Source organism: Sapajus apella, unplaced genomic scaffold (genome assembly GCF_009761245.1).
Source record: "Sapajus apella isolate SASKATOON/1434 unplaced genomic scaffold, GSC_monkey_1.0 scaffold74, whole genome shotgun sequence".
NCBI lineage: Eukaryota > Metazoa > Chordata > Mammalia > Primates > Cebidae > Sapajus > Sapajus apella.
This window is the reverse complement of record NW_022437014.1, coordinates 785048-800478: the sequence shown is the minus strand read 5'-3', so window position 1 is coordinate 800478 and position 15431 is coordinate 785048.

Sequence of the window (15431 nt, the reverse complement as noted above, 5' to 3'; positions counted from 1 at the left end):
GTTCTTCCCTATGCATCAATCAAGAGTTGCTTCCACAACACAATCCAGGGGCTCTTCTTGCACTTAGAATTTCAGGTTTGCAAATGATATACAATTGCTTACTTCAGTATTTTCACCTGTGTTATGAATGACTTTTCTTTAGATAGTCTACACAGAACCTTGTGTGTATGAGCGACACCAGAGGGGAAGGCACTAAATAACAAACAGGAAACTGAGTACCTTCAAAAATCGATTGTAACCTCAGGATCCTATCTCATCAGGCTTTCATACTCTACTAGAAGGAGTGTAAACTCAAAAAAACCCACCAGATATGACCTTTCTGCAATAAAATTTGGCAGTATCTATCAAGAATGTATTTTAAAATGTATTTTAAAAGTTTTTTTTTTTTTTTTTTGAGACGGAGTTTCACTCATGTTACCCAGGCTGGAGTGCAATGGCGCGATCTCGGCTCACCGCAACCTCCGCCTCCTGGGTTCAAGCAATTCTCCTGCCTCAGCCTCCTGAGTAGCTGGGATTACAGGCACACACCACCATGCCCAGCTAATTTTTTGTAGCTTTAGTAGAGACGGGGTTTCACCATGTTGACCAGGATGGTCTCGATCTCTTGACCTTGTGATCCACCCGCCTCGGCCTCCCAAAGTGCTGGGATTACAGGCTTGAGCCACCGCGCCCGGCTATTTTAAAAGTTTATGGCTCACACCTGTAATCCCAGCACTTTCGGAGGCCGAGGTGGGTGGATCACCTGAGGTCAGGAGTTTGAGACCAGCCTGGCCAACCTGGTGAAATCACGTCTCTTAAAAAAAAAAAAAAAAAAAAAAAAGTTTATACTCTTTAACCCTGTGTCTGTCAGGATCCCAAAAGAAAAAGGATTTGAAGCCAGGCGCAGTGGCTCACACCTGTAATCCCAGCACTTTGGGAGGCCCAAGGCGGGCAGATCACCTGAGGTCGGGAATTCGAGATGAGCCTGACCAACATGGTGAAACCCCATCTCAATAAAAAAAAAAAAAAAAAAGAAAGAAAAGAAAAAGGATTTGAGGCCAGGCGCAGTGGCTCACGCCTGTAGTCCCAGCACTCTGGGAGGCCGAGATGAACAGATTGCCTGAGCCCAGGAGCTCAGGACCAGCTTGTACAACACGGTGTATTAGTCCGTTTTCATATTGCTATAAAGAAATGCCCAAGACTGGGTACTTCATAAAGGAAAGAGGTTTAATTGATTCACACGTCAGCGTGGCTGGGTATGCGTCAGGAAACTTACAATCATGGCGGAAGGCGAGGGGTAAGCAAGGTACCTTCTTCAAATGGCAGTAGGAAGATGTGCTGAGTGAAGAGGAAAGAGCCGCTATAAAACCACCCGATCTTGCTGGGCGCGGTGGCTCACGCCTGTAATCTCAGCACTTTGGGAGGCCGAGGCGGGTGGATCACCTGAGGCCAGTAGTTCAAGACCAGCCTGGCCAACATGGTGAAACCCTGTGTCTACTTAAAAAAAAAAAAAAAAAAAAGAAAAGAAAAGAAAAAATAGCCGGGTTGGTGGTACAGGCCTGTAATACCAGCTACATGGGAGACTGAGGCAAGAGAATGCTTGAACCCCGGAGGCAGAGGTTGCAGTGAGCCAAGATCATACCACTGCACTTCAGCCTGGGCAACAGAGACTCTGTCTCAAAAACAAAACAAAACCGCCAGATCTCGTGAGAACTCACTGACTATTACAAGAACAGCATGTGGAAAACTGCCCCCGTGATTCAATTAACCTCCACCTGGTCTCTCCCCTGACCCATGGGGACTACGGGGATTACAATTCAAGATGAGATTTGGGTGGGGACAAAGCCTAACCATATGCACGGGAAACTCCATCTCTACTAAAAGTACAAAAATTAGCCGGGCATGGTGACACACACGTGTAGTCTCAGCTGCTCAAGAGGCTGAGATGGAAGGATCACTTGGGCCCAGGATACAGAGGTTGCAGTGAGCCTGTCGGAAAAAAAAAAAGAAAGAAAGAAAAGAAAAGAAAAGAAAAGAGAAAAAAAGAAAAGAAAAGAAAAAGTAAAGAAGAGCTGGGCACAGTGGCTCACACTTGGAAGTAATCCTAGCACTTTGGGAGGCCAAGGTGGGTGGATCACCTGAGGTCAAGAGTTCAACACCAGCCTGGCCATCATGGTGAAACCCCATCTTTAAAAAAAAAAAAAAGTAAAAAAGAAAAGAAAAGAAGGAAAAAGGGTTTGAGTCAGGATGGTTTGATGGAGAGACTATTTTTTTTTTTTTTTTGAGACAGTGTTTCACTCTGTTACCCAGGCTGGAATGCAGTGGCACAACCTAGGCTCACTGCAACCTCTGCCTCCTGAGTTCAAGCAATCCTCCTGCCTCAGCTTCCTGAGTAGCTGGGATTACAGGCACCTGCCACCATGCCAGGGATAATTTTTGTATTTTTAGCAGAGAGGGAGGTTTCACCATGCCGGTCGGGCTGGTCTCAAACTCCTGACCTCAAGTTATCGGCCTGCCTTGGTCTCCCAAAGTGCTGGGATTACAGGCATGAGCCACTGTGCCTGGCAATGAAGAGACTTTAATGAAAGAACTATTTACAGACAGGTAGGCTGGGCTAAGGGGTAAACAGGGATGTTCAGGCACCCGGAGGAAAGCAACAGTGGGAAGAGTTACCATTCTAGGGATAAAGGAACAGAGGGAGGACATAATCTCACAGAATCCAGTAAGAGCGAGGAATGGTGGAGGAGGGACCCCCAAGAAAGGAGGCCAGGTTGGGGGTGGGGAGGGGTGAGCAGCTATCTGGCTCAAAGCAGGAAGAGAGTAAGGAGGAAATACCCTGACTTCTCTCTCTTCTAGCATGTATCATCTCTTACTAGTGCCACCCCTGACTAGATCCCAAGCAAGTGAAGGGTCAAGGAATGCTGGAGATGCAATTCTTCGGAATGAAGAAAGGCAGAGAATGCAGTAGGGGTGGGGGCAGAAGTGCAAAATAACCTACACAATCCTATAGTTCCATTCCTTGGAATACATCCTAGGGGCATAATTAAAGATGGAAGCAAAGAATTATATACATGAATGTTCTTCACAGAGCTAAGTATAATAGTAAAAAGAAAATAAAGGAAAGAAAGAAGAAAAAAAGAAAATAAGCAAAACTTCCTATAATAAAGGGATAAATGATAGTATATCCATACTTTGGAATATCATCATGCCACAATAAACATTTTTAAAGAATCTATGATGATATGCAGAAATGCTTACAATAAAATGTTAATTGAAAAAACAAAGACACAAAACTCTATGCACAGTATCAACCCAATTCCTTGAACACCTATATGCAAAAGGAAAAACATCTAAAAAATGTGAACAGTATTTACTTTTGATGATGGGATTGCTTTTTTTTCCTTAGTAGCTTTCAATGTTTTTCCTTTTTTTCACATTAAGCATGTAATAGTTTTGTGATCAAGGAAAAAAAGCCAGTGCCAAAAAGGAGAGCCTTTCTTATTGAAATGGACTCTGCTCAATTGAAAATATTAATAAAAGACACAACAATTGTTTAAGTGAATTAAAACCAGTGACATGAAAGGTGAACATCAATCTGTCTCCATTTGATATCTGGACAAAAAGTGAAAGAAAAATCAATTTCTACATGATATTAAATATCCAGATTTTTTAGCTTGGGCAACATGGCAAAACTCTGTCTCTACGAAAAATAGAAAAATTAGCCTGGCATGGTGGTACATGGTGGTACAGTCTCCCAGCTACCAGGGAGACTGAGGTGGGAGGATCACCTAGGCCTGGCGAGGCTCAGGCGGTAGAGAGCTGAGATCGAGCCACTGCACTCCAGCCTGGGCAACAGCATGAGACCCTATCTTAAAAACATACACACACACACACACACACACACTCACAGATATTTTAGATGATTTTGATTCTTGACTACATTTTTTCCTTTTCACTTTAGTGATAGTTATGAGATCAATTCAACAGGACTGACTCATCTTGCAACTCTGAAAAATCTAAGAAAAAAGTTTTTTTTTTCTCCCACAACTGTGGCGTCAGGCACGGTGGCTCACACCTGTTATCCCAGCACGTTGGGAGGCCAGGAAGTGTGGATTGTTTTAGCCCAGGAGTTTGAGACCAGCTTGGCCAACATAGTGAGACTAGCTTGGCCAGCATAGTAAAATCAGTCTCTACTAAAAAACACAAAAATTAGCTGGGCATGGTGGCGCACACTTGTAATTCCAGCTACTTGCGGGGCTGAGGCACGAGAATTGTTTGAACCTGGGAGGCCATGCAGAGCTGTTGGCTGTAATGGGCCGAGATTGTGCAACTGCACTCCAGCCTGGCTGACACCCCCTCAAAAATATTTTTTTTTACTTGGTACTGTCCATTAGCCTTCCATAAAGCTTAATCGATTTACACTTCCAATAAAAGGCTGAAAAGATGCTAAGCTTCACTTGTAATCAGGAAAATGAACTACTTACAGACAGGTGGGCTGGGCTGAGGGCTAAACAGGAATGTTCAGGCACCCGGAGAAAAGCAGCAGTGGGAAGCATTTACCATTCCTAGGAATAAAGGAATTATCCAAATTTAAATAACAATAGGACACCATGTTGTTCCCATTTGGGTTCACAAATGTAAAAAGATTGATAATGCAAAATATGGAGGGAGATAGAGACATCTGTCCTTGTATAAAGGGTCTTTTTACAATGACCATCTACACATTAGGGAGTGTTCCTGAGAGACATTAAAAGTTATTATATTATGCTAGATTGTTGTGATAAATAAACACAGGACATTTCTATTACAGGATCGTTGGTTATTTATGTGCGCTAACAGCAGCCCCGCTGTTACCATGTATCCATTGAGCTTTTTTATCTTGTATCGTTGTTTTCTTTTCTGCTTTCTTTTTTCTTTTTTCATTAAAAATTTTTTTGTATCATTGTTTTCTAATCACTAATTCATTAATTCACTAAGTAGACACAAATTTCTCTATTTCATCTTCTATTATCTATTTTTAAAATAATAGAGACAGGGTCTTGGTACACCGCCCAGGCTGGTCTGGAACTCCTGGGCTCATCCTCCCACCTCAGCCTTCCAAAGTGCTAGAATTACAGGCATGAGCAACTGCCCCGGTGGAATTTCTCCATTTAAATAGCGAGAGTTTAGTTTACCATTTACTAAACACTTTACACAACACTTCCCATCAATTACTTCAATTTATCTCTACTTCAGTGACAGCGGGAGGTACTATTTTCAGATGTGGAATTTGAGTCTCAGAGAAGTTAAATGATTTTCCAAGGTCACTGTCACTAATAAGTGGAGGGGCTCAGGTCCTCTGACTCCCAGTTCCACCAGTTTCCCATTTTCTCAATTGCTTTTCAAACAAAGCACAGTGGAGGGCCATAGAGTTCAAGTCAATCCAAAAGGAACCGGAAGGGGCAGAATGGTGCAGTGGGGGACACAAGTAGCTGGAAGCCTGAGAACTGTTTTTTTCTCCACTCTGTGCTTCTCCCAATTGTGTGACCATGGGCAAGTGATTTAGCCTTATGGAGCCTCGCTGGCCTCTTTAGACAAATAGAGATCAAAAGTTGACACGTGCTTACTAGTGTTGGAAGCAGAGATGCTGCTCTGTAATCCCAGCACTTTGGGAGGCCAACTCAGGTGGATCGTGAGGTCAGGAGTTCAAGACTAGTCTGACCATGATGGTGAAAACTGGTCTCTACTAAAAATACAAAAAATAGCCGGGCGTGGTAGTGTGTGCCTGCAATCTGGGCTGTTGAGGAGGCTGAGGCAGAGGAACTGCTTGAACCCGGGAGGCAGAGATTGCAGTGAGCCAAGTTCATGCCACCGCACTCCAGCCTGGGCAACAGACTAAGACTCGGTCTCAAAAAAAAAAAAAAAATAGAGATGAAGCAATGACACTTGCTTACTAGTGTTGAAAGCAGAGATGATGCCATGCAGTTTCTCCTAGCTGTGAGGGTTTTTTGTTGTTGTTGTTTTTAGACAGTCTCATTCTGCTGCTCAGGCTGGAGTATTGTTGTGTGACCTCGGCTCCAACCTCTGCCTCCAGGGTTCAAGTGATCCTCCCGCCTCAGCCCCCCAAGTAGCTGGGACTACAGGAGGATGCCACACCATACCTGGATAATTTTTATATTTTTAGAAGATACGGGTTTTGACCATGCTGGCCAAACTGATCTGGAACTGCTGGGCTCAAGTGATCTGCCCGCCTCGGCCTCCCACAGTGCTGGGATTACAGGAGTGAGCCACCTCACTCAGCCACCTAGCTGTGAGATTGTCAGCCAAACTTAGACTAGTACTCCTTCTCTACTCATATATATACATTTTTTTTTCTGCTCAGATATTTTACAAAATACCACTTTCTTCATATTTAGTCTCTGCAAATGTGAACTCATAAGAGACAAACTCACCACATAATTAATGCTTTACTTGATTGGGGTCTAAAACTGTTCCCTTATCTTTTTTTTAAAGTATTATTAGGTAAACTCTCAGGCAGCTCACTGTATCTGAAAAGGTGTTTTCTGCCTGCATCTCTATTTGATGTGGCCACCTACATTGTTGCCTATTACAGATTTTTACAGATTTTATTATTACGGATTTTTTTAGTTTTTTTTTGAGACAGGGTCTCTGTTGCCCAGGCTGGAGTGCAGTGGCAGGATCTTGTCTCACTGTAGCCTCCTCCTCCCGGGTTCAAGCGATTCTCCTGCCTCAGTCTCCCAAGTAGCTGGGATTACAGTGCATGTCACCACACCTGGCTAATTTTTGTATTTTTAGTAGAGATGGGGTTTCACCATGTTGGCCAGGCTGGTCTTGAACTCCTGACCTCTGGTGATCCACCTGCCTTGGCCTCCCAAAGTGCTAGGATTGCAGGCATGAGCCACTGAGCCTGGCTCACAGTTGGTTCTTTACAGTTCCAATTTTCGTAAGCCAAAGATTTTAGAAGCTAGAAAGAGCCTTAAGAGATCACTTGATCCTTTCCTCTATTTTTGAGCAGGTAAAATATTTTTCCATTTAGCAGAGGAAGCAATCAATGCCCAGAAAGCCTGAAAGTTATTGAAGGTTTCACAGCCAGCAAGTATCCTCGTGCTGCAGGACTTGTGCCATTCTTGCTGCATGACCATTTATTACTAATCCTGACTCTTCCAGAAAATTGCAATGACAGTCAAAAAAGAGTAAACTATGTGATCATTGGTTGTATTCTTTTTATCACACATCATGAATTCTTCTAGTCCTAACCATATTTTGATGCATTATTTATAAGAGCCATCTGGTCACAGGTTCCCAGAGAAAACTCTGGATTTTAAAAAAATCTGCTTTATTTTTCCAGGAAACACACTGCATAGCTCCAAATCTATTCTCTACGTGCTCATCAGGGATACACAAGGCAATTTGGATTCTTTTTAAAAATTGAAATATAACCTAACATATAGTAAAGTGCACAACTTTAAAAAATTTTTTTTAATTTTATTTATATATTATTATTATTATACTTTAAGTTCTGAGATACATGTGCAGAACGTGCAGGTTTGTTACACAGGTATACACCTGCCAAGGTGGTTTGCTGCACCCATCAACCCATCATCTACATCAGGTATTTCTCCTACTGTTATCCCTCCCCCAGTGCCCCAACCCCTCAACAACTTATTTTTGTTTTGTTTTTTTAAAATCAATTTACACTTCCAATAAAAAGATGAAAAGATGAAAGCCCAGGCTGAAGTGCCGTGGTGTGATCTGGGCTCACCGCAACCTCAGCCTCCCGGGCTCAAGTAATTCTCCTGCCTCAGCCTCCTGAGTAACTGGGATGACAGGCACCTGCCACCATGCCCAGCTAACTTTTGTATTTTTAATAGAGATGGGGTTTTGCCATGTTGTTCAGGCTGGTCTCAAACTCCTGACCTCAGGTGATCTGCCCGCCTCAGCCTCCCTAAGTGCTGGGATTACAGGTGTAAGCCACCTTGCCCAGCCAAAGTGCACAACTTCTAAGTGGACAACATAATATTTTTGCATGTCTATGTACCATGTAACCACCACTCAGATCAACGTATGGACTGTTACTAGCACCTCTGAAGAATCTTTTGTGTTCTATACTGGTCCGCAGCCTCTAGGAATAACCACTGTTTTGACTTTTATCACGACAAGTTAGTTTTACCTATTTTCGAACTTCATTTTGATTTAATCAGACAGTGTGTATTATATTGTATTTGTTTTCTGTCACTCAACACTATGTCTGGGAAATTATTAGCCATATTCTAAAGATGCAATTCATCTTCTGGCTCAAGTCCTCAGGGAATCTGTCAAAACCAGGTACATGCTGTGCTAGCTGTACACAGGTATGCATAGTCTAAAAGCAGGCAGTTGAGAAAGGAACTTCCTTAAATGACTAAAATAGAATAGCCAACCTATGCTGCTCTTGTTGCTTTACTCTTGCTTCATCAATTTCACTTTCATGTCTGCTTTGAAATGGGCTCTGATCCACCTAGTATTTTCATTTCTTCTCCCATTAATGGATAAATAGCTTATGCAATTTTTCTTATTTATATCCAGCATTCCCCATTGATCCTCCACAATAATTGGTCTACAAGGTATAAATGGCCTCAAGCCACCGTTTGATGCGGTCCTCTATTGTCAGCAACAAGCTCATTATTGGGGCTGGGTGTCATAGCTCATGCCTGTAATCCCAGCACTTTAGGAGGCCAAGGCAGGCAGATCACTTGAGGCTAGGAATTTCAGACCAGCCTATCAACATGGTAAAACTCTTTCTCTATTAAAAATATAAAAATTAGCTGTGTCTGGTGGCAGGCGCATGTAATCCAGCTATCGGGGAGGCTGAGGCAGGAGAATTACTTGAACCCAGGAGGCGGAGGTTGCAGTGAGCTGAGATCATGCCACTGCATTCCAGCCTGAGCAACTGAGTAAGATCCTGTCAAAAGGGAAGGGGAGAGGAGGGGAGAGGGGAGGGGAGGGGAAAAGAGAGAAAGAAAAGCATTATTATGCTGTACATTCAGCAGATATTTAGTGAGCACATATACTGTTTTTTTTTTTTTTTTTTTTTTTTTGAGACGGAGTTTCGCTCTTGTTACCCAGGCTGGAGTGCAATGGCGCGATCTCGGCTCACCGCAACCTCTGCCTCCTGGGCTCAGGCAATTCTCCTGCCTCAGCCTCCTGAGTAGCTGGGATTACAGGCACGCGCCACCATGCCCAGCTAATTTTTTGTATTTTTAGTAGAGACGGGGTTTCACCATGTTGACCAGGATGGTCTCGATCTCTTGACCTCATGATCCACCCGCCTCGGCCTCCCAAAGTGCTGGGATTACAGGCGTGAGCCACCGCACCCGGCTTACATATACTCTTTAATGTATTTTTCTAGGTGTTGTGGGGGACTACAAAAATATGGCAAGCATGGGTTCTACCCTTATGAACATTCAGTCTAGCAGAGAAGTGGTATAGTACAGATATCTACATAAAAGGTCATAATATAAGCTATAAAGTATTAAATGACACCACTTGAGTTAAAAGAGAAAAGATGTTATTCGCATAGCTCAGAGGGAAAGTTAACTTCTAGCCAGGGTGGTGTCAAGGCGGGGGTGTATTTCTACTGCAAGGATTAGGAGAAGTAGGAAGCCCTCACAAGATAGGTTTAGTCACACAGTGGATGGGGGAAGGGCATTTTAGATAACCATAGGACAAGGACCCTGAATTGGGAAATTATGCAGCATATACAGGGAGTGGCTGTGCAGTCTGACCCAAGAACAGGGCAAATAATGAAGAAACTGGGGCCCCAGGTGCTTATGGATTACCCAGAGCCACAGCACCAGAGAGCCCTAGAATGGGCATTGAATCCCAGGCATTTTCCTTCTTCAGTGTGCCCATCATATGACTAAGTCAACATTTTAGTCACTGCTCTGCCTTATTCACAACAGCCCATTATATATTGTCCATTAAGTAACTGACTCAACAAACATTTCTCGAATCTCTAGTACACTCTAGGCATAACTGGATGGTATGGTCTCCAAGGCTGATTTGATATGTGTTATATCAAATATATTTGATATGTGTTATAAAACACTTTTTCCCAAGTGGGGAATGGGGCTAATATAACATTGGGCTAAGGCAGATTGTCTCTGTCTTTGTTAGAATTTTATTGAGTAATACTTCAGAACAAATACCAGAAATAACAAAGACAATTGAATAAACCACAAAAAAGGGTCTCTGTATCAGGTTTTTCTACATGACATCAATACACTGAGTCTTACAATCACTGCCCATGTGGTTTTTCCATAACTACGCTTACTTGTGTTTTAGCAAGGACTCACACAGGAGGATATGAAACCCTCCATCCTTGAGCGAAAGTTTAAAAGCATTCCTAATATTATATTACAGCAAGACTCACTTCCGTTTAGCTTATCAACCACCAAAAGACATTTCCGCTTTGTACTTGTTATGTTTCAGTGTAACTATGGAGACATAGCACTTTCCATGCAAGTGACACACATGATTTTGGTTTAAGGTACTCATTTTCTGAGAAACATTTTAAAATGTGGTCACTGTTTAAAAAATTGTGGTCACTAGGAGATCTTTGAGCTACTTTGGCATTTCAACGTAAATCCAAAACATTTGTTAGTAATATTCATGAGGGAAGAGTTAAGTACCAGGGATTATGGGTTCCATCTAATTCCATCAAGCTATTCCTACTTAAAGCTTTGGTGGGGGGGGAGGTAATTATTAATTGAACAAATTAGCCTATCAGATATTTTTATCAATTGTAGGGTATATCAAGTTGAGTTCTGAGAGTTCTGTTTCCAGGTACATGGCAGGCTAGGAATTCAGACTGCACCTCCCACTGGAAACAATTAAAAAGGCTGAATTAAAAAAAAAAAAATCCTAAACCTCTTAGAAGCCTTGAAGCCTGGGCAAGAAAGAAAGAAATTACTAGGTCAAAGAGAAGTGAAGAAGGAATCCAGACAGGTAAATATGGACAACACTGTCCAGGTGTACAACACCTGGAGGCACCATTTGGATTCTCTTCACCTAAATGATGCTGTTGAGGCTGTTGGATGCTATGGCCCTGAGATTACTTTGCCCTGAGGGCTTTTGCTCAACCCGATTAACTGCAGCTTTGGCTTCAGAGACAGAAGGGAAAGCCCAGGGCTTGGAGAATCCCATAGGAGACCATTATCTCTATAAAGCTTGGACTCCTTAGGTGGAGATGAAAACCAGCATACCCGTTCATCCTCAGGGTCCTGCTTCCTGCGGAGCTAGGCAGAACTTATACTAAAAAGCACTGTCACTGAAAGACTGTGACTTGTGATGATCTACAGCCAAAACACGTCCATAAAAGCCTCAAGCTATTACTGTAAGTTGAGTACGCAGGCCCCAGGTGCATGGAAGAAACAAATACAAATCCTCTCTGGAGGAATCTACCTCAGTAACTCACAAATTATTTTCTAAGGAAATTGGGCAGCTCACAGGAACAAACATTAAGCACTCAAAGAAATGCTACTACAGAAACGAAAGCCCGAAGAAACCACATACAAAAGAATTAAATGGAAAACATCTACAAATATTTGAGATATCTACATTATCAGACAGACAAGGTGAAAAGCCATTTTACTTCATTAAGAAATACAGAAGGCCAGGCTCAGTGGCTCACGCCTGTAATCCCAGCACTTTGGGAGGCCGAGGAGGGCGGATCACGAGGTCAAGTGATCAAGACCAGCCTTGCCAACATGATGAAACCCCGTCTCTACTAATAATACAAAATTAGCTGGGCATGGTGGCACGTGCCTGTAGTCCCAGCTCCTCGAGAGGCTTGAACCCAGGAGGCAGAGGTTTCAGTGAGCTGAGATGACGCCTCTGCACTCCAGCCTGGTGACAGAGCAAGACACCTTCTTAAAAAAAAAAAAAAGAAAGGAAGAAAGACAATACCTATTTAGACGGGTGAACACCACCGAGGAAGCATCATTAAAGTCTCTTTTCCCCCTGCGCTCAGGTCTAAGGCAGTCTCCTAAAGAGCCGGAACAGCTGAGGAATCTCTTTATTGGAGGGTTGAGCTTTGAAACAATCAATGAGAGCCTGAGGAGCCATTTTAAGCAATGGGGAACGCCCACGGACTGTGTGGTCATGACAGAGGTCCAAGCGCTCCAGGGGCTTTGGGTTTGCCACCTATGCCACTGTGGAGGAGGTGGATGCAGCCGTGAGTGCAAGACCACACAAAGTGGATAGAAGAGTTGTGGAAACAAAGAGAGCTGTCTCAAGAGGAGATGCTCAAAGACCAGGTGCCCACTTAACTGTAAAGAAGATATTTGTTGGTGGCATTAAAGATGACGTTGGCCTGGGTGCGGTGGCTCACGCCTGTAATCCCAACACTTTGAGAGGCCAAGGCAGACAGATCACCTGAGGTTGGCAGTTCGAGAGCAGCCTGACCAACATGGAGAAACCCTGTCTCTACTAAAAATACAAAATTAGCCAGGCGTGGTGGCAGGTGCCTGTAATCCTAGCTACTCAGGAGGCTGAGGCAGGAGAATCGCTTGAACCTGGGAGGCAGAGGTTGCGGTGAGCTGAGATTGTACCATTGCACTCTAGCCTAGGCAACAAGAGCTAAACTATGTCTCAAAAAAAAAAAAAAAAAAGAACACTGAAGAATGTCACCTGAGAGATTATTTTCAGCAATAGGGAAAAATTGAAGTGATTGAAATCATGACTGACCAAGACAATGGCAAGAAAAGGGGCTTTGCCTTTGTAACTCCTGACGACCATGACTCCGTGGATAAGACTGTCATTCAGAAATACCATACTGTGAATGGCCACAACTGTGAAACTAGGAAAGCCCTGTCAGAGCAAGAGCTGGCTAGTGCTTCATCCAGCCAAAGAGGTTGAAGTGGCTCTGGAAACTTTGGTGGTGGTCGTGGAGGTGGTTTCGGTGGGAATGACAACTTTGGTCACAGATGAAACTTCAGTGGTCATGGTGGCTTTGATGGCAGCTGTGATGGCGGTGGATATGGTGGCAGTGGGGATGGCTATAAGTGATTTGGTAATGATGGAAGCAATTTTGGAGGTGGTGGAAACTATGATAATTTTGGCAATTACATCAGTCGTCAAATTTCATACCCGTGAAGGAAAGAAGCTTTGGAGGCAGAAGTTCTGGCCCCTATGGTGGTGGAAGCCAATACTTTGCCAAACCACAAAACCAAGGTGGCTATGGTGGCTCCAGTAGCAGCAGTAGCTATGGCAGTGGCAGGAGCTTTTAATTAGGAAACAAAGCTTAGCAGGAGAGGAGAGCCAGAGAAGTGACCCAGGGGAGCTACGGGTTACAGCAGATTTGTGAACTCAGCCAAGCACAGTGGCGGCAGCAGGGCCTAGCTGCTACAAAGAAGACATGATTTAGACAAATACTCATGTGTATGGGCAGAAAGCTCGAGGACTGTATTTGTCTAATTGTATAACAGGTTGTTTTAGTTTCTGTTCTGTGGAAAGTGTAAAGCATCGAACAAAGGGTTTTGATGTAGATTTTTTATTGTATACCATGCTGTTGATTGCTAAATGTAATAGTCTGATCATGACCCTGAATAAATGTCTGTTTTTTTTTCAATGTGCTGTGTAAAGTTACTCTACTATGAAGCCATCTTGGTGAATTTCCCCAACAGTGTGAAGTTAGAATTCCTTCATACTGATACCAGGTTCCTTTTTTTTTTTTGAGACAGAGTTTTGCTCTTGTTGCCCAGCCTAGAGTACAATGGCGCGATCTCGGCTCACTGCAACCTCCACTACCTAGGTTAAAGCGATTCTTCTGCCCCAGCCTCCCGAGCAGCTGGGATTACAGGCATGTGCCAACACGCCAGGCTAATTTTGTATTTTTAGTAGAGACAGCTTTCTCCATGTTGGTCAGGCTGGTCTCGAGCAGCCAACCTCAGGTGATCAATCTGCCTCAGCCTCCCGAAGTGCTGGGATTACAGGTGTGAGCCACCAGGCCCGGCCTGATGCCAGGTTCTAATTGGAATTTATGTATAACCTGCTTGGGTGGAAAAGCCATTGTCTTCAGAAACCTTGGTGTCGTGCATCCCAGGTTTAAGCAATTCTGCTGCCTCAGCCTCCCAAGTAGCTCAGACTACAGGCGTATGCTACCACACCTAGCTAATTTTTGATCGACCTGCCCTGGCCTCCCAAAGTGCTGGGATTACAGGCGTGAGCCATCGAGCCTGGCCAACTATCATTTTTATAACCCATAATTCCATGGTTTTGCTTGGGTAATCCCTTTTAATGGTGAACTTCAGGTCACAACGGTAACCGTCACTCCCAGGTATTTACCATAGTGAAACAAAAACTGTTCACCTGAAACTCTGAACACAAATGTTTGTGGTAGCTTTATTTGTCATAACCCAAAACTGGAAAGAGCCCAAATGTCCCTCAGCTGGGGAATGGACAAACTGTGGCACATCCATACAATGAAATGCTAAGAGTAATAAAAAAGGAATGAGGCCAGGAGCAGTGGCTCATGCTTGGAATCTCAACACTTTGGGAGGCTGAGGCAGGTGGGTCACTTGAGGTCAGGAGTTTGAGGCTAGCCTGGCCAGCATAATGAAACCCCATTTCTACTAAAAATACAAAAATTAACTGGGTGTGGTGGTGCGTGCCTGTAATCCCAGCTAATCAGGAGGCTGAGGCAGAAAAACTGCTCGAACCTGAGAGGCGGAGGTCGCAGTGAGCCAAGAACTTGTCACTGCACTGCAGCCTAGGCAACAGAGTGAGATTCTGTCTCAATAAAATAAAATAAAATAGGCCAGGCACGGTGGCTCATGCTTGTAATCCCAGCACTTTGGGAGGATGAGAAGGGTGGACTACAAGGTCAGAAATTCAAGACCAGCCTGACCAACATGGTGAAACCTCGTCTCTACTAAAAATACAAAAAATAGCTGGGTGTGGTTGCACGTACCTGTAATCCCACCTACTCAGGAGGCTGAGGCAGAAGAATCGCTTGAACCCTGGAGGCAGAGGTTGCAGTGAGCCCAGACTGCACCACTGCACTCCAGCCTGGACAAGAGTGAGACTCCTTCTCAAAAAATAACAAATAAAAAAATAAATAAAATAATAAAATAACTAAGGAATGAGTTCTTCAGCAGTCAGGTCCTGTGAAAAACCACTGCCCTCCAGCCAGGGCAATATGGCAAGACCCCACCTCTTTTTAAATATAAATTTATGCATATATATATTTTGCGATAAGGGTCTTAGTCTTACTCTGACGTCCAGGCTGGAGGGTGGTGGCATGATCTTGGCTTACTGCAGCCTCTACCTCCTGGGCTCAAGCAATCCTCCCACCTCAGCCTCCCGAGTAACTGGGACCACAGGCATGTGCCACCATGCCCAACTGCTTTTTGTATTTTTTGTAGAGATGGGGTTTCGCCGTGTGGCCCAGGCTGGTCTCAAACACCTGAGCT